The following is a 20,477-nucleotide window of genomic DNA, read 5'->3' as shown; positions in this document are numbered from 1 at the left end:
GAGCAAGACTTGGTGCCTACTGATTCCATCTCTGACATTGCTGGACACGGGTGTCTTCAGCTACTGAAACACCTGTATACTCTGTTTATGTTTGTGTCCCCGTGCCAAGCATGTGCTTTTATCTTCTGTGTTTATGTGTGTCTCTGCATGTCTGTGTCCAGCCCAGGGCAGATGCAGAGATGAAGGCGACAGGAGAGGAGGTGCCAAGCAACCAGAAGAGGAGACATGAGGCGTCCCCAGTCTGAGGGTCGTTGGTTGCCAAATCTCCACTGTGACCCTATTCAGGATGGAAAAGAGGAAAGCATAACCAGTGATAACTCCAGACAATGGCTCCAGAAATCTACAATTAGACCAAATACGAAACACACTCACCATTTCTACCATGTTGTTTTATGTGTTTGGATGGGGAAGAGGGAGTGCATGGTCTGAGGATTCAGCCAGGGCAAATCAGGTGGGGTGGGTCTTCAAAACCACTTCCTGTGGAGCCCTCAGTCTGTGGGGACATGAGCTGGCCTGTGGAAATGGTGGACGTGGCTACGGCAGGAGCCGGGATGGTGAGGAGGCTAAGGTCCTGCAGAGACCAGCAGGAGAAAGAGATACAGAGAGCCTGCTGCACTGGAGACTTGTTTCATACACATGATTAGCAGACCTGGGAAGGTCCTGGGCCAGTGCTGCCCAGGATCAGCCCATCAGCCAGCATGTCTCTCCCCAAGGGTGGCACACACCTGCATGATGCAACATGAAAGTGCTAAGTTAGTCTCTCCGTGCCAAACCCCAGGCATCCAGAACAGGTTGTGAGCGTGCCATGCTTCCAGGCACTTCCCGCCTACCTGGCAGTGCAGAAAGGTGATGAAAGCATTAGTGTTGTGTTTATGTTTTGCCTCTCTTCTGAGTGTGTTTCCTAGGGAGCTAATAGAGGAAGCAAGAATGTGGGCTGTTTACATGCAGAGACTGAGACTTGAGACATGTAGTATGGGAGTAGTGCCCCTAGGGGTCAGTTCAGAGCCTGCTGGTATTCATTTCATGGACTTGGTAATAGTGTCCTTCTGAAGATGCCCTATTGCTCAGCTTTATAGTCCTGATGGGAATTCTTTGCTTTCTCTGGAGTCTCGTCCTTGGCAGTGTGTATGACTCTTCAGTGATTCACAAGTTGATCGACGTGAAGGCCAAGAATCAGGGATGTTTTTCTGTTCAGTGCATAGCCCCTTTTTATATTTATACATTTAAATGTACAAAAAATGAAGCATTAAATAAATCAGTAGCAGTAGCCTCAGTTCAAGTGCTAAACAGCCATATGTGATTTAAAGGCTACAGTGCGGAGCAACAAAATTATTTGTGCAGACAGACTCACAATGATGTGCTAGAGGATATGGTCCTATGAGAGTGGAGAAAATAGAAGAAGTTTCTAGGCAACCTTCAAACATTTGGATGATTAAAACAGTGGATAAATGTTAGCATCTTCAGTGATGTAGAGCAACAATGATGTAAAAGTAACTCTCCTGGAGAAACTTCTCCAATTAAACTCGACAACAAGCATTGCCATTCAGGAAGATACCAGAGGTAAAGAAAATCTGCTCCTTATGTCCAAGGCTTTGCTGGGAATAAAAAGAATGTATGGAAGAACTGAGGTCACCTAGAAGATTAATAGTATGGCCACAAAGAGTCAAGGGCATACATGGTGTCTGGCCTGCAGCTGGCCCAGACAGTACCTTTGATTTTGACAGGCCTGCCTGGTTCATGGGCTGGCTGAGGTGTTCCAAATACCCATGTTGAGAGGAGGAATAAGGGATGTTTCCAAGTGGTCTGTAGAAACAAGGGTTTTACATATCTGGGTGAAATGCAGAGGGTATGAGTAGCTACCTTTAACTACCCAAGTTGGTACCAGAGAGTAAGGAAGAGATATTGTGGCAGCTGCAAACACTCAATTCTTCAGCTATCTGGACAGTGTACCTGGTGTGCTCAACAATGTTTATCTCACTGTTCATCTATGAAATAAAACCCTTTAAGTCTTCCCAGTCTGCTTTTGCCAGAAAGTGAGTTGACTGAAAACATGGAATAGGAACATAAAGGAATTACCAAAGGCTGTATCATACATAGGGAACCTCCACAACTTCACCATCCTCATCATTGCAGGACAGCTCAAGCACCAATGGTTGCACGTGGTGTCCAGCTTTTGCTTTGATACGTGACTCACAGTTTCTGTCATCCTAGTATAAGGAATAACAGGGTCAGGTAAGTAGAAAAAGAGGAAAAGAGGGGAAAATAAGTAGACATGAGTTGCATACATACCTGATGCTTCCTAGCTGAGACAGAACCTCTTTCTCCCTGCCCAGTGAGCCCATGATTGATCCATCTGTTCCTTCAGCTTTCTGGGGGAAATGAAAAAGGAATAGAGCATGGATATACCTTGGGATAACACGGTGATCTCCAATTTGCGCTCTGTCTGAAGATATTAGAAAGGAGGAGCAACAGTGTCACTAGGATGGACATTACCAGGGACCTGAGGAAGCACTACACTATGTGTAGTAAGTGAAGAAGGCGCCTTACCTTAAAGTGGTCAAGGAACTTCTTGAGGGTCATCTCTTTATCATTAGGCTGCAGCCCCTGGACCTCAAAGTGATCCAAAAGTGCCCACTCTTGGTTATAAACTGTAGGATAAAGCACAGTAGAGTAAATCAGGGGACAAGCCCAGGATAGACTCTCCTCTTTAAATCACAAATATGACAGTTTCATTTCCACCAGTCCACAGGTTCAAACGATAAACACAGACTGCACAAAATTAAACTTAGAATGATGAAAACCAGAGCCAGTTCTCCAAGTATAAGATACATATACTGCCTACTCATATACATACATAGTATCACTTAGTGATGAGTAATACCAAAGGTTTCCATAAAACAAGACTTTACCTGGTGACGGGGTGGGGCAAGGGGCCCAGAGAAGCAGAAAAAGGGCAGAGCCAAGTTGATGAAGCTATTCTCATAGGACTCAAGGTGTTGGTGTCCCTATACCTCTTTGTACAGCTCCAGACATACAAGGTCAACTATAGCTGCTGTGGTTGTAGCAATGGCTGGGATGATCTTCCCTGCAATCAGCTTGCTCTATGACACAGAATGTGACAAACAGAGGTGGTTGTTAAGAGAGGTTGAGGGCCCACTGAAAAAGTCATATGTGACAGATTCAAATTTGGAAAGGGTTCAAGGTTAGATCTAATTCTTTTTTTACCTTATGCCAGTCTGCAGGGGGAATGTTATAGTGCTCTGCCCGGAGGTTGGATGCAGCCACAGTGAAATCCATGTGAAAGTTGGTGCCATCATCCTATTGTTGAGTGGAGACAGATCAGAATAGAGGAAGTAGATTAGGAACCAAAGGTTTTCTAGATAGTATAGACTCATCTATTCTCCTCAAATACCTGCTAGTCCAGCCAAAGATGTCCCAACCACAAAATAACTGGGCCATATGGTGGGTGTGTAAACCCCATGGAAGCTAAAGATGGCTCAGCCCATCCTCCTATCCTGCTAAGCACCCCCAGGGACCTGAGGAAGCACTAGGCTATGTGTAGTAAGTGAAGAAGGTGCCTTACCTTAAAGTGGTCAAGGAACTGCTTGAGGGTCATCTCTTTACCATTAGGCTGCAGCCCTTGGACCTCAAAGTGATATGAAAGTGTCCACTCTTGGTTATAAAACTGTAGGATAAAGCATGGTAGAGTAAATCAGGGAAAAAGCCCAGGATAGACTCTCCTCTTTAAATCACAAATATGACAGTTTCATTTCCACAGTCCACAGGTTCAAACGATAAACACAGGGTACTCAAAATTAAACTTGAACCCTTAAAATTAAACCCTAACCCTAACCCTAACTCTTTAGGACTGCTATCCTCCTAAGTACCCTCTCAAAGTTGATGGGGTACGTCTTGAACCCAGAAAGCCTCTGTGTGATGGGCAGCATAGCCATAAGCTCCTATAGGCGGTTATCATCTTCAGAGAGGAGGTAGTACATGTCAGTCCCCAGATACACATTAGATTCCAGGCCAGGGTCTGAGGTGAAAGCAGCAGTCCATAGGAAGGCAGAGAAATTCATGCAGATAAAGGATTTAAAATGGAGAGACATTATGGGAAAGAGTAAAATGAAGTGGGAAAGGTAAGGCAGAAACACCCCAAAGAAAAAAGAAGTAGACTAGTGTGTGGGACTTGAAAAGGAGTATATCTAGAGACACTGAGGGAAAAGACTGAGAGACTAAAAAAGGTTTAGACAGTGATACTATTTGTATAAAAGATGGTAACAACCCAATTTGTTCACTGCTGGATGAATAGATACAAAAACATGGTCTATCCAATCAGTGAAATATTGCTGCTGCTAAGTCACTTCAGTCGTGTCCGACTCTGTGCGACCTCATAGATGGCAGCCCACTAGGCTCCCTCGTCCCTGGGATTCTCCAAGCAAGAACACTGGAGTGGGTTGCCATTTCCTTCTCAGTGAAACATTCAGCCTCCCTTTAAAGGAATATTTGAAATCCTGGCAGTTTAAAAGCATAAATGGACTCATAACTACATGCTTAGACAGAGATAGACAAATATTCTATAAGGTACCTACAAATCAAAATCATAGAAATTGAATATATATTATTGTCTGCCAGAGGCAGAGGGGAAGGGGACTGATGTGTTACTGTTTGAGTGGTATAGGGTTTAAGATTTGCAAGTTAAGTTCTAGAAATTTACTTTACAATGAACTGTATTTAATACTAAAAAGTTATGACCAACCTAAATAGTATTTTGAAAAGCAGAGGCATTACTTGGCCAACAAAGGTCCATCTAGTCAAGGCTATGGTTTTTCCAGTGGTCATGTATGGATGTGAGAGTTGCACTGTGAAGAAAGCTGATTGCTGAAGAATTGATGCCCTTTGGAACTGTGGTGTTGGAGAAGACTCTTGAGAGTCCCTGGACTGCAAGGAGATCCACACAATCCATTCTAAAGGAGATCAGTTCTGGATGTTCTTTGGAAGGAATGATCCTAAAGCTGGAACTCCAGTATTTTGGCCATCTCATGTGAAGAGTTGGCTCATTGGAAAAGACTCTGATGCTGGGAGGGATTGGGGGCAGAACGAAAAGGGGACAGCAGACTGTGAGATGGCTAGATGGGATCACTGACTTGATTGATGTGAGTGTGAGTGAAGTCTGGGAGTTGGTGATGGACAGAGAGGCCTGGCATGCTGCGATTCTTGTGGTTGCAAAATGTCAGACACAACTGTACGCCTGAACTGAACTAAACTGAAGCATATATTTTTTTAAATGATTAAGATGGCAAATCTCTCGTGTTTTACATCAAAATATGAAACAAACAAACACAGGTCTCAATGAGAACACAAATATAAGACATCTTAAAAAAGACAGATAGAGACAAGAGGAGATAAGAAGAAAGACACAAGGGCAAACAAGAGACCAGGGGATAAAAGATACAGAAAGGGATGTTGCAGGGAATTGCACCAATAGGAAATAAGAGAGTAGTGAAATGGAATAAACAAGACATATCTGAGAAGAAAGGAGGGGGAAAATAGTTCATATAAAAACAATGTATAGGAATGAAGACACTAGAAAGTACCTAAAGGGGATACAGGTAGGGAAATGCCTAAAGAGAAATATATAAAGAGGCATCTGAGAAAGTAGCTATTTCAGACAGAAAATACAAGAGATATAAGAGGAGAGGACAGATACACAAAGGAATAAATTGAGGGATGCATACAAAGAAGGTAAAATGTAGATAGGGATTTATAGAACACAAGAAGGGTAGGGGAGATCTGGAATTTTGAGTTGTGGGAGAGTTACAGATGGAGAGATGAGGAATATCTTGAGAGAGATGAGGAAATATATACACACAGAACAATTATAGGTTAAAAAGTTGGACTGTGAAGAAAGCTAAGTGCCAAAGAATTGATACTTCTAAACTGTGGTGTTAGAGAAGACTCTTGAGAGACCCTTGAACTGCAAGGATATCCAACCAGTCCATTCTAAAGGAGATTATTCCTGGGTATTCTTTGGAAGGACTGATGCTAAAGCTTACTTTGGCCACCTCATGTGAAGAGCTGGCTCATTGGAAAAGACTCTGATGCTGGGAGGGATTGGGGGCAGGAGGAGAAGGGGATGACAGAGGATAAGATGGCTGAATGGTATCACAGACTTGATGGACATGAGTCTGGGTGAACTTCAGGAGTTGGTGATGGACAGGGAGGCCTGGTGTGCTGCAGTTCATGGGGTTGCAAGGAGTCAGACATGACTGACTAACTGAACTGAACTGAGATGAGGAGATCTGTCAAGATGAACCAGTGAAGAAATCAGGCAGAGAGACTACTGGTAGAAATCATATCCAATTCTACCTCAGAAGAACACAAAAAGAAGTATAGGGAAATAGAACAAAAGAAAGAGAAAACACACAGAGAAAAGAAGAAAGAAGTAGTGCGAGAGAGAATTAGTCTCAATCAAATGCTACTGGAAACTGAAGAAGCATGGAAAAAGGGCAGTGGATAAATCTGAGACAGGAGGTCTCAGAGCAGAGCCAGGGGAAAACACGAGTACACAGGAGGCTTGCCTGGACATGGGCTACAGTAGTTTGGTGGCTCCAGGCCAACTAAAGTGCTGTCACCAATGGAGGAACTGGTTTGCAGCTCCTCGTCAGAAACTTGGATCCTGATGCCACACTTTGGAATGAACTCAGGGCCCTGCATAGACTGAATGATTATGGTGACAGCATTCTGGTCCTGAGAACCTATCAACACATAGGTCTGGGCAAAGAGGTTGGCAGCAATTATCACACAGTTCAGATTCAGGGGCTAAGAGAAGGCAAGTAAGGAGGGATAAGAACATCCGTATTCCCCTATTGAGGCTTGGCCTCCTTACCATCCTTCAGTGACTTTCTACCCAACTGCAGGAGATCCAGGAGAGTAGACTTACATTGTTGACATCAAAGATGAGTGGGTGTGGGCAGCATTTAGGGCCAGACCAGAAAGGGGCTCCTGAACCTGTAAGTTAGAAAACAGAAAGATTTAGGGGAGCAGAATCTGCCACAAGAAGTCTCTCTGATAAACATGACTCCTCATTTTTAGTCCTGGAAGGCCCAACTCACTATACTTTGACACTCGCTTTCTGCCAGATACAGAGATATTGATGAAACTTTTACAGACTACCAGCCACTGTGTTCTTGTTTTTCAGATGCTAAGTCATGTCTAACTCTTTGTAACACTGTGGACTGCAGAATGCCAGTCTCCTCTGTCCTTGGGAGACTCCAGACAAGAATACTGGCGCGAGTAGCCATTCCCTTCTCCAGGGGATCTCCCTGTCACAGGGGTCAAACCCAGGTATCCTGCACTTCAAACAGATTCTTTACCACTGAGCCACTAGGGAGGCCAACCAGGCAGTGTACTAACAAATGAACATACTAACTTAATAAAGATCAATTAACCTTCACAAAACACTGATGAAATTAGGTCATCACTATTCCTAATTCCATGATGAATATACTGAAGTGAAGAGAGGAATTGCATAACTAGTTCCAAGAGAAAACAGCTAGATTCTATGCTATTAACTCTCAATTTGTTCTTCTACAGTTTCCACAGTCTTTACTAGGAATCTGGAATGACACATCCTACGTCTAAAGGAAACTGATACCAAGCATCTTAGAGCTAGAGGAAGCAGTAACTGGGGATTACAGGAGAACAGTGGCAGTCTTTTACCTCAGAAATCATTTTATTATTTGTTTTAAGAGCTCTCAAAGCCTTGCTGAGCTTGCCACAACTGGCTTAACTGTGATGAATCATGTCAAAAGCATGGTAGAAGCCAACACAACCGTGTAAAGCAACTACATCCATTTAAAAATAAATAAAAAATAAACAATGCTGGGGCAGACTGTTCCTGGCAGACCTATTCTGACAAATGGTCCCTGCAACTGAGTTACTACATGTTTAGGAGGAAAGTTATGCAGCAGCTGTCTGATGTTGCTGGAGTACTGGGTATGCCAGTGGTAGTATTCCCAGGTCACACAGTCATCCCATGATTGTGGCTGCTGAAGCACTAAGCTGCTCTGCACAGCCTCCAGCACCTCCAGAGGTTGCATGCCTGCTGGGCACAGCATTCGTTCCACAAACTTGGGGTCTCTGTCAAGAATCAAAGGGAAAACCAAAGCAGAATTACAAAGTGATCTTAGGAGTAAGCTTATGTCTGTGGAAATTCATTCCTGTCTTCCAAAATTATAAGGCCCAAGCAACCATTAATTTATTCAGAAAGTAGACCGTATGGTTTCAATCTCTGACTGTGGAACTAAGTGTCCATATAGCAGTGTTGCAATTCTTGGTGTGTCCCCCAAATCCTGAAAAAAAAAAAAAAAGTACGGTAGGTCCTAATTGTTAAATGGTTACAGAGTACTTTGACTGACAGGCCAGATGCAGCATAAGCAGGCATTTGCACGAAAGTACTCACATAAGGTATTGGTTCACGTTTTCTTCTGGCTTCTTGAAAAGACCTTCAAACTCATCCAGAGCCCACTGCAGACAGAGCAGAAAACATTACATGAGATACAGGGAACAAAGTTAAGATTTCTGCAGGCATTTGAGAGACCATCAGGAAAATACTGGAAACAGGAAGAGCATGTCTGCTATGGGAAAACAGAGGAATGAATCTGATTGTGAATATCACAAGGACATACCAATTGTAAATGCTTTTCAAAAGTTCTGTGAGAGTTACAACTTTCATTTCCATTTTACAGATAAGGGATCTGAAGCATGAAGAGCCTAAGTCAAAGTGTCAAACAGGTATTTTTTCAAAATTCCTTTTATTGGCCTCTCTGTATGTCAGTAGAAAGAAACAAACTAAAGGAACCATAACCTTGCAAAGGTTTTACATACTGAGAGAAACAGACACACACACACCAACACATCTTACTATCTCTCCCTCTAACTATAAATATGTACATACACACACAAACCTGGGGGCATGGACAGGCAGAGAGACACACCGTGTACTGAATCCTTAAGTATAAACTCATCCTGAAAGGAAAAGTGACAGATTCAACTGTTTTTTTTTTTTTTCTCATTTTCTTACTATTCCCATACTTCTAGCTACTGCTAAGTCTCTTCAGTCATGTCCGACTCTATGCGACCCCATACACTGCAGCCCACCAGGCTCCCCCATCCCTCGGATTCTCCAGGCAAGAACACTGGAGTGGGTTGCCATTTCCTTCTCCCATGCATCAAAGTGAAAAGTGAAAGTGAAGTCATTCAGTCGTGTCTGACTCTTAGTGACCCCATGAACTGCAGCCTACCAGGCTCCCCCATCCATGGGATTTTCCAGGCAAGAGTAGTGGAGTGGGTTGCCATTGCCTCTTTTCTTAAAATTCCCAAACTTCCTAAACATACTCAAAAACTGCATTAAGAAATATTTTGATAAAATGATGGTTATTTGGGGACCAAAAAGGAGACAGGAATTAGGGTTAGGTTCTGAATGCCAGCTAACAGGAGGCTTTTATGTTGTTAATCTACATGAAAAATATGTGCTTCTATATATATGTGCATTATATGAACAGATTATTCTGACAAGCTGCTAAATGCATTTTGGACAAAAATCAGAAACTTTTCAAAACTATGTACTCAGTGTTAGAGAGGGCTTTAAATAATGAGTAGAGCTGATATTAAGATGATTTTGTTTAACAAGAAAACAATATCCTGTATATTAAAAAATACACTTTCACTTGTTAGATATACATTTCTCATGTAAAATATTTTGCACAGTATACATGATACTTCCCTGTATGTTTGCAAAATAAAATTCACAATTTAAGAAAAAGCATTCCAAAAAGTTTAGGTTACTATGTTTAAGCAAATGAAGGAGATTTGAAGGCAGGGCACGATTTATATACACATATACACATTTACATACACATTTTATATATGAGGATTGCATCACTGGAATAAAAAGAGCTTGGCACTCTCCAGATGCCTATCTGTTCCACCTCTTTCTACCCTCACAGCTGATCACCTGTAAAGTGTGCTCGATGGCATTCGGGAAGTGCTTAAGCATGCAAATGGGGATGGACTTCTCAGGAGGTTCCTGGCTGGAGCTGTATGCCTCTGTCAGGAAGGGGATAACCACTTGTACATTACCCTTGGTTCCCAGTGTGCCTGACTCCAGAAGTGACTTATAGTAGTAAACACAGCGGTGGTTCATGTACATGCCTGTGGAAAAGAGTCAGCAGATGAAAGGGAGGTAAACATCAGTACCTGAGATGATGACACTGCTTTCTGAAAACACAAACATGACTCTGGCTTTGCTCTCACCCATCCACAACACTTACAGGCATCCACACTGTCCAGGGCATTGGCCACACTATCCAGGTTTTGGAAGAAGTTATCATCATACACATGCTGTTTCTCAGGGCCCACATGGTTCTGATGGCTTATAACCCAGATGTGTGGATTTATTTGGCTCACAGCTGCAGCAGCTGTGTCAGACTTCTATTTCTGCCTAGGGGCAAAGGAAACAGAACTGTCATTCATATAATCACTCAACTAACCTGTGCACACCTACTCTAAAAACTGATTAAGTAATGATGCTCAAGACCAACACTGTGAGTTCAGAGGATCTGTGGCACATGACAAATGCCACACAGCTGAGGCTGAAACATATTGGGAATGGGGCTGAAAAATAAAACAGTGATACAATAGGAGACAATGGGTTGAGCACCTGTTTCTTCTGTCTACACAATATGCATTGTTAGTTTTACTTACCAGCACCCAGAATGCACAATGGGTGCATTTGCTGGGAGAAAACCAAGATCCTCTGGCTTACAAAACCAAGATCCTCTGAAACCCTGTATCAGCTCAACTTCCTTGTCTGATAAAAACCCTTTATCAGTTCCTACTTTCAACTAAGGATAAGATGAGATGATGGCCCTATTATTTTTACAAGTTTCTCTATCCCCATGATTTCCCACTGGCTCTGTCTCTTAACCACAGGGGGGAAAAAAAAAATCAGTCTTGAGATTTTCCTCATGCTGCTACCTTTATATTGTATGCTCTTTCCTGAGAGTTCTTCCACTTCACCCTTCTCATCTTTAATTCTCTGTGGAAATGTCACCTCTCCAATAAAACCTTTTTTAACACATTGCAAACTACCCTCTCATGGCTCTATGTTCTTTATCTTGCCTTTCATTCTTAGCCCAAAACATTATTTTTTACCCCATGTTCAAACTATACATTTTTTAATTGGTATTTATCCACTCTAACTGTTGACAAAAGTAGAGTTCTTTAAAAGTAATTTTTTAATGTGATGCAAAGCCATCAATATTTCCTACATTAGACATCTAAACAGGGAAAGGTTTAAATATTATTAGTCTGTTTAAGACCAGAATAATCCCATTATATAGCACAATCATTAAGAAAAACATTGCAACACAAAAAAACTAATATTAGACAGGAATCGACTGTATTTATGGTTTTGCAATTTTCTCTTAAGCTATTTTAGAAGACAGATGAATTTTCACAACTACTCCAGTCAATGCATTATATATTTTGTTTAAAAAAAACACAAAGGATAATCAGCCTTACCAAAAAAAAAAAAAAAAATCTCAGTAACAGTTTTTAGGTGATATTTTTAAAAAATACATAACACTTGACAAGTGTTTACAAATGTAGTTGCAAGGTGAAATGTGGAATTCATATCATCATCTACTTGTTTTCAATGCATTTTTAATGGATTTTTCCTTAGTGCAAAATTCTATACTATCATACATTGATCTAGTCTTTTGGAAAACACCGTGTCCCTTTCAGACAGCTTTCAAAAGTAGAGAGGAAGATTCCCCATTCTGGTGGTGAAATGAGAAAAGAAAATAATATTGTAGTAAGTCTTGAAACATCTGTGGACTTGAGGAAAGAGTGCTGTCTACCTCCACTGAATGTTGAGAATCTCTCCATCTTATATCATTGCATCAGAGAAGAGCAGAAACTTCTCTATTTTCTTATATATCTCAGCTATCAAAGTAGTGCCTAGTTACCTGCATGGTAAAATGAAAGTCAGACACTGAGCAGGCAAAAAATAACCCTGACTTTCACCTAGCTTCTGTAATCTCACATAAGCAGTAACTAAAACTCAAAGGATAAAAACAGTAGGAAGAGATGTAAAATGATAAATGCAAGATATGAGTATTCAGTGAATATCTGCTAAAAGACTGAACTGTAGAAAAAAATTAAGGAAGGAACTGAAGGAAAGGGGGAAACAAAAAAGACCTAGGTCAGTATGACAGATAAGATGAAAAAAGCAAAAAACACAACTTAACCCTGTCCATCTCACTCACCATGACATCCCAAGGATGGAACAGAAACTGTTGGTTCAGATTTGACTTTTCAATGATGTCCATGTCTGTAACTGTTATTGACCCACCATCCCCACAGCCTAGCCCAATCATGGTGGAGTTCTTCAGCAGTTCACAGCCAATGGCCCCTATACCCACCTGAGAGGCAATCAAGAAGAGAGAGAGGTAATGGTTAGGGGCACTCAGGTAACAACGCCACCACTCAGTCCTTATTTATCCCAGAGACTGTATGAGAGGGTTGGTCAAGAGTATTTAGTATTGAATATTTAAGTCCCAGGAGCATAAAAATGCATGGTCATCAGGAAAGAGGCAGAAGGCCAGAAACAAAGGACCTGGTATGAAAAATAAATAAATAAGATACACAGAAGAGATGAAGCTACAACAATCAAACACCCTCCCTTCTAAGGCAACAGGAGACTCCAGAAGAGGTAGCCAGAGCTAGAATAAATAAAAGTAGCTTTTGCCCAATAGGAGTTCTCACCAAGAAGCATCTCTGCTTGCCCAGCTTCTCTTGGAGGCCAGAGCCAAATACAGCCACTTGCCCATCTTAACGGTTCTGGCACTGCATCATGTGAAAGGAGGAAAGGATTAGATAAAAGGTACAGCAAAGAAGACCAAAGAGATACCTTCTTTCTGGGCATCTATCCTCTGTAAGAGCCTCTTGGTCCTCAGGGAAACACTCAAGGGCATCAAAGTACAGCCACTGCATAATAGGCATAAACTTTCCAGACCAGCCCTGAAGAGGAGATAAGAAAGGGGAATTGATTCCTGGTTAATAAGAGCCTGACAGTAAGTAGCAGAGTCAAGAAAGAAACCTAGCCCACTCCACCACTGTCCTTCCACCCAAACCTAACTTCATAACCTCCTGATCAGCCAGGCCCCCAATGAAGGCATTCATGGGTGCTAGATCCACAGCAGCCATGTAAGCCAGCTTCCAGATGAAGTCTTCATCTAATGTGTCTTGCTGCACTCCTGGCAGGGCTTGAGCCTTCACAGCCTCTGCTAGGGTCACCAGTTCTGCAGCATCCTTCTGGTATGACACAAGAAGCAAAGACTCAGTCATGACATTGTGGGGAGAGAGGGAGGTAGAAAAAGTACAGAGAAGAATAAGTAATGGTGGAGCTTTGGTACAAGGACGCAGGCTGGCTTTCTCACCCACCTACCTGATTGTGAGGCTGAGGGGGCCAGCCTTGCTGAGCACAGAACTGGTGCAAGGTCTGGAAACCAATGTGCAGCTGAACAGAGAGAGAATACATGGCAAGATCTGTTATCACAGAGTCTAGCTCTGCCAGTGAGTTGAGCAAGGATTTCTGGCAGAAAGCAGAGAATAGCACATCAGAACCAGAAAAGCAAAACAAAATAAGAAATACTTGGACCCCTACAGTATACCCTCCTGCACATACTCACAAGGCTTATCTTCTTAATTATTCTGAACTGACTGACAATGACTCCACAGATATAATCAGAAAATTTGAGGCATCACTGATACTAAAGATGTAGGGACCTGGAGGATACCAAGCATAAAGTGTTATCCGTCAATTCACACCCTCCCAGGATCAACAATACTATCAAACCCAGAATGGAAAAACCTCCCACTCTCCCTCTCCACCACCCACCTCTCCCTTGGATTGCAAGTATGGGATTAGCAGATGCAAACTATTATACTTACGATGGATAAACAACAAGGTCCTGCTATGTAGCATGAAGAACCATTTCCGATACCCTGTGATAACTATAATGGAAAGAATACATAAAATGATGTATATACAATGAAATCACTTTATTATAAACTAGAAACTAACACAAGATTCTAAGTGAACTACACTTCAGTTAAAAATACTTTCATTAAAAACAAACAAACAAAAAAACCCACAATGCTGATATCTTCAATAGCATAGGTGCTTTATGTCTAATATGTCACGCTGGAGCAAAAAGAAGCAAGATCTGAAAGGATCCAACATCAACAAGATAAGTTAAAAACTCATGAAAGAAAAAAAATATAGCTTAAAACTCTAAAATTCACAATTATCTTCCATCTATCAAAAATTTCCAGATTATGTACATCTGGCTTTAATTTTCATCAAATTTTTAGACTTTGAAACATTATTTCTTAAAAAAAAAATTGGCTCACACCTTTGTTAGGAGATTCCACATATTTCCTTCACTTGAAGCAGCCATATGTCTTTTTTATATTTTACAAATCATTCTTTACTATATTTATGATTACTGAGATCTCCGTTGATGCATGAAATATATTTATGACTTTACAGGTCGTACTAGTTGTAAAGAACTTGCCTGCCAATGCAGGATACATTAAAAGAGACATGGGTGTGTTCCCTGGGTGGGAAGATTCCCTGGAGGAAGAAATCATACTCTACTACAGTGTTCTTTGTGGAGAATCCCATGGACAGAGGAGCCTGGCAGACTATGGTCTGTAGGGTCGCAAAGACTTGGACACAACTTTGGTGAATTAGCATGTATATATATGTGCACTGACTTTATAAACTTGATATGTTTAACAAATTAACACACAATAAAAAAGTAGTAGATTTAACAAAGTAGAAGAAATTATCCACAATACAACAAAGAGGGGGGAGAAAACCCAAAAAGTAAATTGGCTTAAAATACATGTAATCGGATATCTGCAAAGAGATGATCGAGTGAGGAGTGGGCTGAGAAAGTAGTACTGAGACCAAAGAAAGGTGGGAGGGCAGAAATACTCCAAATTTGATAAAGCTATGATCTCAGAGGTAAAATATTTTGAAATGAAGCACTGAGAAAATTACACAAAGATCTGTCAGAATCGCAAAATATACTAAGGTATATAATCATCAATCCATTTATTAAGATCAGTGACAGAAAATAAAAGAACATTAAATACAAAGGAACAAGGATAAGAATAGGAGACTTTGTGGGGAAAACAGGCAAGAAAGAACAGTACCACATCTCCAAGCAATGCTATCTAGAATGCTACACTCTGCAAAAACTTTTTTTTTTTTTTTCAAAATCAGGAAATCTGAAATAAAGGCAATTTCAAACATCAAAAAGCAAGAAGAGTCACTGCTAACATACAACAAAGGATAGAGTTTGGCTGGAAGCAAAATGGTACTGGATGCACATCTAAATGTAGAGAACATGGAACTGTGAAACCCAAACAAGTAACTTTAATTTGAGAATTATAAAATAAAAAAGCTCTTCCAGCTTTTTAATGCTTGAAGAAATTTATGACACAAATGAAATTGCAGATATTTTCCTGTGTGTGTGCAGTGATGAAGTATTACTTGGAAAAGCAAATGCAGTAAGTAAAAGAAAAAATAAAAGACAGGTGCAGCCAATAAGCCTGGTGGAATCAAATACTAGTGGTATTAATCTTTCTGCCTCTAGCTTCATTTCACAGTTCTCAACTAGGGGTACATGGAAACATGTCTTACAAATCTGAGTTGAGAGATTAGAGAGTTATCTCCTCTTGGCCTGTGGTGCAATTCAGTATGCATACATATGACCACAGGGACAATTCTCCCTTTGTTCTAGGTAATCATTTCTTGACCCCCAGCTTAGCATACTCAGGATTTTGATCTCTTGTGGACAGATGCCATTGAATTCATTCATGCCCTGAACTTCTGAAAAGGAGACAAATTCACCACTCTCAAATTCGTTTCAGGATTCATCCAGGCATGTGACAACACCAGGGTTGGAAAAGAAGTAAAGAAAGTCTCAAATGTAGAATCAGGGTGCCAGGAGAATAGGCAAGGACTAAGGCTACAAACATGCCTCCCTGGGGTAAGACTCCATACTTTTGGTAACCATAGAGACCATAGCAGTGAGAGGCTGTTCCCTATTGGAATCCATGAGGATCATTTCCTCTGGAAAGTCAGAACAACTGCCTGTAAAAGGAGCAAAGAAGACTGAGACCAGGAACTTGGGTACTCAGGCATCATGCTGGTAATAAGACAGTGCTTATGAAGTATGGGCAGAGGTGGACATGCAGACTTGTATTCAAACTTTTCCTAAGAGAATCACTAGGGCACTGAGAGCCAAAGGGTTTTGGCCTGGGCTAGGAAGGATTTAGGGATAAATGGAGAAGCTGGCACTTACCCAAAAAGACCTTGAGTGTCTGCTACTACCAGCTTGATTCAGTGTCTGTGACAGAAGTCACCCACCTGCAGCTGGTCCTCCAAAGGAGAGTTGGTAAGGACCACCACCTGTAACAAGAAAGAAGCTCACTAAAAAAAGGATTGGCACTGGGTTGAAGGGGAGTAAGAAAATAAAGAAGAAAGGCAAGTCAGGAACTGTCAGAAGGCCAGGGCTCAAGCTTCCTGGTTATATATTTTCTACAAATATTAAGTATGTAGATCATACTCAGTGATGGTAAAAATTCAAGATAAATATGAATTCCTAGACTATGACAAGAAAAGTAAAGATATATTAATGGGAGACAATGTGAAGACCAACTAATTCACTTATTTTAGAAATAAACACACACTCCTACCTGCATACAACCCTGTAAGCCCTTTAACATACTTTGTAAAACTTGGCATTTAACCTAAAATCCTATGCTTTCATTTCTTCCCATTTTCAAACTAATCAAAACAGGACAAAGCTAACCCTGCTCTGCAGTAATTTGGAAAGAATCTTTGTCCAGATGTTCTCTTTTCATCAGGGTAAGTGCCTACCAGAAAAGAAGGGTTCCAGTGCCCAAGTTCTCTAGTAAACTCCAGGCAGTGTTTCTGTTCCTGACAGGCCCAGTCCATTAAAAAAAATACTAAACAAACCAGAAAATGGATCTGAGAAAAGTAAGGCAAGTTGATGCTGCAATATACCTGGAAACTACTAAGGAAGTCATCCACAATGGCCCCAGTGTAGGTGCTGACTGGCACATGGTTGAGTTCAGCAAGGTGGGGCTGTGATGCCTCAGCCTTATTCTTACTAATGTCCTCCTCTCGCAGGTAGAACTACAAGGCAAAGAAAGGAAAAGTGACATGAATGCAGAGATCTGGCAGTTTTGTGCTTGGGCATGGAAAAAAAGCAGGAAGAGGTACCTGGAATGATAGGTCAGCCCACTGAGCAGTACTCTGATCATGCAGGGTGACAGCTTTGACAACACCAAGGATGATAATTCTTGGAAATCTCCAGCCTTACATTCCGAAGGCCTGATACCAGCACACTGGATATCTGGAGATGCTTCATGGACTCATGGCCAAGGACATATCTGCCAGATTTGAAGAAGAGTCTGGATCAGGGCCTGGACAATCTCCCTTTATATTCTATGTCCCTCTCTTGCTTCATATAACCAGGTTGAGTCACACTTACAACTGTCCAGAGTAAAGACCTTCATTTATGTCTGTTTCACTGCCTTTTTTGGCATTTCTTAGGAATGGAGGAAAGAAAGTTTCAACAAGATAGAATAAGAGCTACTAAATAACAGAGATACTTGCCCACCACCACCAATATCATCCCGCCTTCAAGATTTATGTCAGAGACATGCTGGGTGATCCTGATAGCTCTTTGAACATTACAGAACAAGCAGAGGAGAAATCAGGACTTGGTTTTGAATCAGGCGCAGACATCCATTGTTTTTTTGACAGTAGCAAGGTGGACATCTTCAGAAAAAGGGTCAGAGATGAGCCAGATGTAAGCAGAGTATTCCCTTTGTTAATGGAAGCTCTGAGGGAGAGAAGGGGTTTAGGACTAATAACACCATTTTAAGAAAAAAGGAATGAAGACATGCTAGGTACTAAAGCCACTGTGAAAGGAAAGAAACAGAAGGCTGAGCTCAGACATTTGGCATTCCCTAGGAATATAAGAGACAAAAGATTTTCAGGAAGATAATAGTCTAAAGACTCAGTGACCACACACTGGCTAGATCATGAAATCTGGCTGGGTTTCAGGCAGGCTGAACAGATGCTGAGAAGGGGAGGCAGACTGATGTAATGCTGTTGGAGTAGCGGCTATGATAATGACATATGGGCCACTGAGACTTAAGTGAAGGTTTCCAGCTTCTGAGTGAGGAGTTGGGGGCTCTCCAAAGGCACTTTACGTATGCTATAAGGCAATGTGGAGTAACAAGATCTTTTTAAAAGCTAAAAAACTAGCTATTTCGAATACACAGATAGAGCACCAGGAAAGACTGGGAAGATGAGCCTCTAACAGGTATGATTAGGACCAAAATCTGAAAGGGTGTTATCAGATGCTACCTCAGTAATGGGAGGAAAAGGGGAAGGATGTCTGAAGGATTATGTATCCAAAGAATTCCTGGCTGGTGTCTTACCCTTTAGGGATTTCTGACGAAAGATTCTTGTGATTATTTGAAAAGAACCGTGACACAATTAAACACACACACACACAAAAGAAAAACACTGAGTATTTTTCAACAGCAGGTACTGGCATAGCAGTAAAACATGTTAGTGAATGACAAAATTGGATTCAGAGCTGTTTCTTGATGGAAATGCTAAAGTGGAATTTGTGGAGCTGGGCCACTAAGCAAAAATCTTGGGTTATAGGAATATTTCTTAAAGGTGATGTGGCAATGAAAAGTCTTTAAACTGACATGCTAAAAAAAAAATGTATTTTACTGGAAATACTGGGTCCAGAGTGGTCTCTGGATTACAATGAAGGTGAGCTGTGTGGGCTGGGTTTCTTAGTATCGGTTAGGGGAAGTAGTATTCACTGATAGTGTACTTGTTTTTAATCTCTGAAATGTGACTAGGAGGAGAAAACAAGTGACAGACATGGTGTCTAAGCAAGATGTTAAAGACAAGTCTCTCTGAGGGAGCTGAAGGGTAAACAGATCTTGCCCAGCCTCTGGTTCCTCTTGGAAGCTGTGAAGGTAATAATTTGACTTAAAGTCTTCATAGGCATAGATGATTAGCGATTCTGAACCTGACGCTGTAACATACAAGGGAAAATTTTTTTTTTCTACTAGATATGCTGCGCCTCAGCCTCTAAAGGCAGAAACTGGGGCCTCTGGAGTCCTGAGGTCCGATTTTGGAACCCAAAAGAAGTAAGGGTAACATCCATGCTGCACTTCTATGTTATGCCCCTACGCTGGCACTTACACCCACACTTAAGCTCGGTTTAGGGTATCCCAAGACCTCCCAAAATCCTTACCGAAAGAGGCTGCAGAAAAATTCCTGCCTGAAAGTGCTGTCAGGTGAGAGCAGCGGAGAAAGGGCATTTGTTACCAATGCCTGTTCGCCAGGTGGCTCTGCTCGCAACTCCAAGTGGAACAGAAGCCAAACCTACACACCACACTCATTTTACCCTTCCTCTCTCCGACTAGCTAAGGATAGTTGCTGCAGCCTTAGTCTTCCCTGCTCTCCCTGCTGTCCGTTTCACAGATACACCCCTTTACCTCAAATGCCGAGGAAATTGGCGGCAGCTTCACAGGACCCCTAAGCTTGTTCCTGCTTTATGTCATGCCCAGCTGACGTCAGCAGCATTTGACACGTCATTACTTGTGCTGCAGAAGGGACAAGTCGGTTCAGTTCAGACGCTCAGTCATGTCCGACTCTCCGACCCCATGAATCATAGCACTCAAGGCCTCCCTGTCCATGACCCAGGTCACTGCTCAGTCTTGTTCTTGTTGACTATATAGAGCTTCTCCATCTTCGGCTGCAAAGAACATAATCAATCTGATTTCAGCATTGACCATCTCTAGAGTCATCTCTTATGTTGTTGGAAGAGGGTGTTTGCTGTGAATGGTGAGTTGTCTTAGCAAATCCCTGCTTCCTGTTTAATTCCAAGGTCAAACTGGCATGAGAGCCAGATATCTCTTGACTTCCTATATTTTCTGGATGCAATGGATGTTGGCAGTAGAAGCCCTCTTTCCTCTGCCTTTAATAAATAAAGTGTATATATTTGGAAATTCTTGGTTCACATACTTTGAAGCCTAGCTCAAAGAATTTTGAGCATTACCTTGCTTAGTATGTGAAATGAGCACTGTTGTGCAATACTTAAAATAATTTTTGGCATTGTTCTTTGATATGGAGATCAGTACTTTATCCTGTGTACACTAAAACTTGCTCAGTAGTGGCATAGTGTGTATTCCATAGTGCAAACACAGAAGTTGGATCAAGTATGCCATATAATATTGACTCAGTGGAGGTAGGATGATGCTTCCAGAATGCA

The 20,477-nt window shown here is 41.6% G+C and overlaps 1 pseudogene; it reads right to left on the bottom strand.

Annotated features, from left to right (window-relative positions):
- Window positions 1-433: 433 nt before the first annotated feature.
- LOC108634812 lies at window positions 434-17,950 on the bottom strand (annotated as a pseudogene).
- Window positions 17,951-20,477: the final 2,527 nt, after the last annotated feature.

Source organism: Capra hircus, unplaced genomic scaffold (genome assembly GCF_001704415.2).
Source record: "Capra hircus breed San Clemente unplaced genomic scaffold, ASM170441v1, whole genome shotgun sequence".
NCBI classification, from domain to species: Eukaryota; Metazoa; Chordata; class Mammalia; order Artiodactyla; family Bovidae; genus Capra; species Capra hircus.
The sequence above is the reverse complement of the archived record's forward strand: the minus strand, read 5'-3'. Positions and strand labels throughout refer to the sequence as shown.